The 6,501-nt window shown below is 44.4% G+C and overlaps 1 protein-coding gene across 1 annotated transcript in view; it reads left to right on the top strand.

The window, feature by feature from the left end:
• Positions 1-2,044: 2,044 nt before the first annotated feature.
• ZCCHC17 (zinc finger CCHC-type containing 17) overlaps positions 2,045-6,501 on the top strand; it is a 28,178-nt gene continuing 23,721 nt past the window's right edge. Inside the window, exon 1 of the mRNA XM_044434796.1 lies at positions 2,045-2,056. The gene's annotated coding sequence lies outside the window, so the exon portion shown is untranslated. The remainder of the gene's footprint in view (positions 2,057-6,501) is intronic.

Here is a 6,501-nt window from a genome sequence, read left to right as displayed (position 1 = left end):
CACCAATGGGTCAGGCTGCTCTACCTGCTACAAAAGCATACCTGTTCCTGGATGTTGGTTTGAACATTGACTTGGATTCCAACTATTCTGTTGCATTCTCTGTTGCCGTTTCACAGTATTAATTTTAGTTTACAAAAGCCGTTATCTTTTATTAGAGGTAGCCTGCAAATAATTTCAAGAAATGATGCTGCAGGTGATAAATGGGTTCAGCTGGAATATTGGGCAGAGATCACAGCGGCGCTCCCAGAGCCATCCTTTCCGAGATCCCTTCAGCTGAAGCGGCTTTTCTTGTTCAGCAGTTAATTACCCCAGCAGTCCCTGTCCGGGTGATTTAATTAATAAGATGCACACTGTTCACATTTTATTGTTTGGTTGTTATGTTTTTATATTGGGTAATTACTTGTAAAGGCAGCTGCCTTGCAAGGGCACCCCAGCAAACGCATGATCTGGTCCCAAGAGCTTCTCTCCGGCGGCACGCCTAATAAAGCGGAATGTGGCTGCAGGCAGAGCTTGTATTTCATGTGAGCTTTTACTCCCACCTCAGTGTATAAAGGGACTAGCAAGGACACAAGGGCTGAATAATCTTAAGGATGAAAAAAGGCGGCATAAAACAAGCAGCCCCTCCTGCCTTGTGTAACTAACTATCGGGGTGGGCAGGGTTTTGGTTTCCTCAGCGAGGGCCATATGCTACCAGGGGACTGCACGGTGGCTTTCGAGCAGACTCGAAGACAGGGGTGAGGGGCAGCCCATCCCTCCCCCTCACTCTGCCACTCCCCCCTCTCTCTTTGTGCCACCCCTTCTTCCCTGGGACCTGCCTATCTGTCTGACATTCCCTTCTTTTCCTGCCTCTCCTGGCCTCCAGTCTTTGCCACTCTCTTCTCTCACACTGACCTCCTCTCCTGCCCGTTCCTGGGTTCTCCTGGCTTTCCTTCCTTTTGTCTCCCTGCCTCACTCATTTTATATGAGCTTCTCCGTAGCTCCTGTAGAGCCCAGGGCATCTGGCCTCATCTTGGAAGCTAAGCAGGGACCGACCTGCTTGAAATTTCTATGGGTGACTTAACAGCCCAGAGAGCAGTTTGGCTATGGGTGGTATAGAAATGTAATGAATAATATTTCCTGGCCTTCTTTCTCTCTTTACCAACCCTTCTGTGTTTCCCTGTGTTTCCCTGATATTTCCTGCTGTCTCTCTCTCTGGCATCCCGTGGCTTTTCTCCTCTCTCACATTCCTTCAGCAGCCCATCGACTGCCAGAGGGTGCAGAAATTCTGCTTGCAGAAATTACACCAAAGGTCACATGAAATTAGGCCTGGAGTGACACGGTTTCCCAAAGGCTGCAGGCTTCCCACCTCTTCTCAGCCTCAGCAATCATTGTAAGTGCTCTCCAGCATTTCACAGACAAAAGCCCTGGGCAAGCTTCTTATGTGCCAACCTGAGCATCTTCTAAGCTGCTGCACAGAGCAGAAAGTTCCGGCATGCTGTTTTCTTTTACTTGATAACCTCCCGCTGATTATTTAAAAGCTTCTGCATTTTAAAAAAATCCTTTAATAGCCAGCTGATTTTCTGAGTACATGACCTTATGCAGCCAAAACAGGACCATCTCAACAGAAGAGTGAAGTATAAGCAACTCCAAAGTTTGAAAGCCAGTATGATTTAGTGGTTAGAGAGAGAGGGACTGGGACTCAGGCAATCTGGACTCTAGTCCCCGATTGGCTGGGGAACCAGCGGGGTGGACTTTGGGCAGGTCAGAGACACTCAGCCCAACCTACCCCACAAGGTTGTTGTTGTGGAGATAAGATTGAGAGCAAAAGAAGAGCGATGCAAACCAGCTTGAGCTTAAAAAAAGAAAAAGATGGGATAGAAGTCTATTGAATAACAAGTGGGGAACTCCAAAAACAATCCAAAAGGGAGGACATGCTGCAGTGGACACATAACATTAACCACTGGGGTGGGGGAAAATGGAAAAGCTTGGAAGAGAAGGGGGTGAGGTATCCTGGAAGGGAGCCTGGGCGGATGGACGCCGGACAAGACGCATTCCATATTGCAAGATTCTGTTACAGGTCTTGCTTGGTGCTATTTGACAACTTTCTAACACAGGCTTCCTCCAGACCAGTTACGGGTGAAGAAGCAGACTGAATGGGGCACTGTGCACCTATTCCATATTATTTTTGCCTTCTCAGTGGATTTCTTTCTGGTAAGAGAAGAGATGGAAGAAATCTGGGCAAACATGGGAGGGTTCCTACAAGAGGAAGACACTGTGACCTGGGGGAGTAAACACATGCGTGTCGATACAATTTTATGCTTGAGGCAGGACAAATGCCTTGCCTGAAAACTCTGCTATAATTTATGCACATACCTTTAGAAGCATGAGCACCGAAGACAAGATGAACCTTCTGCTCCAAAGATTTAACTTCTACAGATCCTGGAGAGGAAGCTAAACAGCAAAGAGGATGTTGTACAGTGCTTCAATCAGGCACAATTTCAAAGTGCTGGCTGCCCACCCTTAAGTCATGAATGGGGCACAAACTTGCAACTAAACGGCACAATCCAGGGTGTGTTTAGACAGAAAAAGGTCCTACAACTCCAGCAATTCCCAGCCAGCTATGCTGGGCGTTGAAATACTTATTTTCTCTCTCGACATGCACAGGACTGCGTCCTTAAGGGACTGATTGCTGCATGAACCTGCCCCAAACTTGTTTCTATTCACCTGACATCCTCCTCTGGATTTCTCCACCGTCTAAATTTAGGCAGGTGACTACCAGAGGTGTTTCTCAGGTATGGGACCTAAAGGTTTATTTCTGCAGAGCAGCTCACCTAGCACAATTTTGATGTTGTTCTGGCACCAGACTTTAAAAAAATTATTTGCCACAAGATTCCCACATGTATTATTTTTGGTCTGTGTTGTTTATAGACCTTTTCAGTTTTAGTAGGGGTTTCTTTGGTTCTCTGTATTTATTATATTCCTATGCTGCATCTTAATGGCAGTTCTTTGTTACTGTTCTTACAGTGGCCTCTATAATTTGTTCGATTGCAAAAAAGGCAAAATAAAACAAATCTTTTCTTGTATTTGTTTTTAAATTGTATGCCATCCTCCGAGGACATTACAGATGGGAGTAAGATGCCTTGATGTTCATGCACCTGCATTTTAGATTTTATCTTGGTTTTTATATATTGTTTTCCCTTTACTGTTCATTGGGGGGGTGTATTTTCATCTTTGTGCTTTATAGCATCCCTGCAGAGAACTTTTGTTATTGGATGCCTTTAAAATATGGTTTAAAAATAACATTTAGATAAATGCGCCAAACTAAGGCAACATCGCAATTATACTAATAGCGATCTCAGTTCTTGGAGAGCTAATCATTATGCAGCCCAAACGGCACCGCAACAACAAAGCAAGCAAGAGCAGAAGCCTGGGAGGAACTCTGAAGTATGTGGAACAAAATACTTTTGGGGGACACCCTGAGTGGGAGTGTGTGGCTCCCACAGGTTCTGGGGAAGACTAACAGGTACAGTGAATGCCAAATACCTCATCTGGGAGGAACAGAATGCCTGGAATTACCAATAGAGCCATTCCACTTTGTAACATTTTCTTGCATGTGTGCACACACTGAACAATGACTTGGATCATTTTTTGCAAGGAGCTGCTATACATAAGCAGTCCTCTTTGTCTTCCGGAGTCATCTGAAGAGGTACCGTCCAATTGCAGGCTTGCTACCTCTGGGAAAATGAGGCTGCTGCCTCCCTGGCATGGCCATGCAAATCCAAGCGCAGATAAGCATAGCCTCCTGCAGATGCCCACAAGCTAGTTTTGTTCTCCTTAGTTACCAATATTCCTGGCTGACACGAAAATCTTCTGTTGAGCCACAATGCTTCGGCATATCTAGGTGACACTGTCATCTCTGATCAGTGTCATCCAGATCATTCTTTTTCACTCATTAGCTTGCAGCCACAGCAGGCCTCTTTAGCAAACCCGCTTCCTTCCCTTGATTAACGAGCAAGGCCTCTCCCTACACCCCCTGCTCTTCTTTCCCTAAGGGTATTTCTTATGGGGGAAAAGAGGAGCGAGCATCCGCACAGCTGCCATAAAGAGCATGATGCAAATATCCTCTCTCAAGCGATGGGTGCCCGTTCCCTGCTGAGGAGGAGAGCAGGTGGAGAGCTGCAGGCTCTCTGGAGCGAACGTACACATACGCACACAGGCAGACAAACCTCCTGGCAATTAAAACCTGTAGCCCCAGTTCAGCAGCGGCCATGTACAGCTGTAAGTAACAAATGGCTGCAGAAAGAGATGGAGGTGGACCTCTCTAGGCAGAAACTAGAGAGGGATCAGTCAGGACTTGTATTATATGCCTTCCCCATTTCCACTGCAGTAAGAGGGGCACACTTGTGGCCCCCCTATTTTTAGACCAAATATCATGGCCCAAGGCTTTTCCCATCACCACTGCATAGTGATGAAGGCTCTTTTCCCACCACTTTATGTCTTTCTTGGGTTGGCAACAATGCTGTGGAACTAAAACTTCCAGCCCCCAGCATTAATTACCAATAACCCTGCTGACAGACGTTCAAAACATCTGGATATCTACCTGCTGCCCACCCCTGTTCTTGTTTATTCCCTTCTGGGTCTCAACAAGCCCATCAACCTGTTATTTACAGATATTCCTTGAAAAAAGAAACAGATTTGGGGTTTGTGTAAAGGCAACTCAATTACTGAACACACTTTTTAAATGCAGAAATGTTTCTATCACTTTTCAAAGAAGTCATTTTGGTAAAAATCTTTCAAGAACCTGGACTAATTGGCCACTACATTTTCACAATCAGAATCTACTTTAAGTCTTCTAGGATTACAGAAAATACTTCCTGAGAGTACATAAATTCAAAACAAGGCCAGATGGTTTTCTCACATATTATGATGGCTCAATCTGGCCTGCAACCCACAATCAAGCACAAGCTAAGACAGATTTGTCAGTTGTCATCCATAAGCTAGTAAAACAAATAGCTATCACATTTCAATATACTGAAGAGAGAGCTCTTGCATTCAATCCCATGAACGTTTCAGACTCCTGCTTCCATTAAGGTTTATTTGTTCATTTCTCTTCCTCCCAACCGGCCCCCTTTGTCAGTTAATTTGATTTGTTGGCAAAGCAGCAAAACTATTTCCTGCAAACATTTTGTATGTTTGATACCTCATTTTTATCTCTATAACCACAGCAAGTACCTGAGCATATTTTTTCCAGTGCTAGATTTCCTAACAGATATTTATGTCTATCCCCTCAAAAGGTAGAGGAAACTCCAATTTAACAAGGACTATCATTGTAGTCTCAAACCAAAAAAGCTTCTTCCTTTTTAAAGCAACTGAAATCCAACTAGAACCCATTCATTTTCTAAACAAAGCTATATGAGCATTGAATAAGATATCGCTGAAACAAATACACATCACCATTGCCTCAATCAGTATTTCAAGAAAGCGTGTCCGCTGCTGGACATGCAAAAGCTTTGGACAATTGAATTAACCTGTAGGATTGTGAAGGTAGCCTCTGGATGAGACCAACGTACACAAATACTAAGGGGAGTAGGGCATAAGACTCAGTAAAAAAATTCTGATTGTCATCTGAGTAATTTGGAGGCTTCCTGACAGCTGTCAGATTTTCAAACTATTTTGACTCTAAAGCCAGAAATCTAAAGCTCCATACTTCCCAGTGCCTATTTCTTCTTGCTCAACTGTTTTCTACAGATGTATCAAAGCCATTTACGTAAAATGTAATACCATCAAACCAATGGAAAATAAAACAATTGTAGCCCTTTTGTGGTTTGGCACAACTTGAAACCTTTGAAATTCTAGAAGGGTGAGGGCAGAGAGTTTTGCACGTAATATCCTGGAATGTTTACTTTACATCTTTACAATGTCTTGGTAGAACTGGAAGAAAACGGCAAGTTTATTTGCCCCTTTGTGAGGGGATAAGTGAGCTTAGTGCAAAAACAGGCTTTCTGCTTACAAGGCAAGGCAGGATGCTGCTGTCCTTCTCTGTCTGCTGTAGACACTTGCTAGGAAAAATGCCATCCAAGTGAGGTGGCCCTAGGCAGGCAACCCATAACATTTCAGGATAGGTGTAGAGGCTAAGGAGTTAGGATGAATCAAACAGTCTTAAGGCCTCCCTCCCACACCTCATTTTTGCTCAACTGGAACCAAATGACAGGAAGTACAATAGAAAAACAATGGATATACAGCATATAGTGGTAGAAACAGAAGGCTCTGGCTACTGGGCAATTCAGCTTCAACACCAAAACGCAAGGATGGGAGAGCCCTGATAAAATCATCCACTATGAAGAGAAACAAGAGCCAGTGGTCACTAAACTGTACCCCCTCCTGCCATTTTTGTTCTAGGGAGACACAGACATTTTTGCCTACACATTGTCTGCGTCCCTCCAAATCAGTGACAAGGTTCAGGATGGCACCGATCGGTAAACTTCAGAGGAGCCCTGCTTCACTCTGAACATCCCTGGAATC

Source organism: Varanus komodoensis, unplaced genomic scaffold (genome assembly GCF_004798865.1).
Source record: "Varanus komodoensis strain SLA01 unplaced genomic scaffold, ASM479886v1 scaffold29_1, whole genome shotgun sequence".
Classification (NCBI taxonomy): Eukaryota; Metazoa; Chordata; class Lepidosauria; order Squamata; family Varanidae; genus Varanus; species Varanus komodoensis.
The sequence above is the reverse complement of the archived record's forward strand: the minus strand, read 5'-3'. Positions and strand labels throughout refer to the sequence as shown.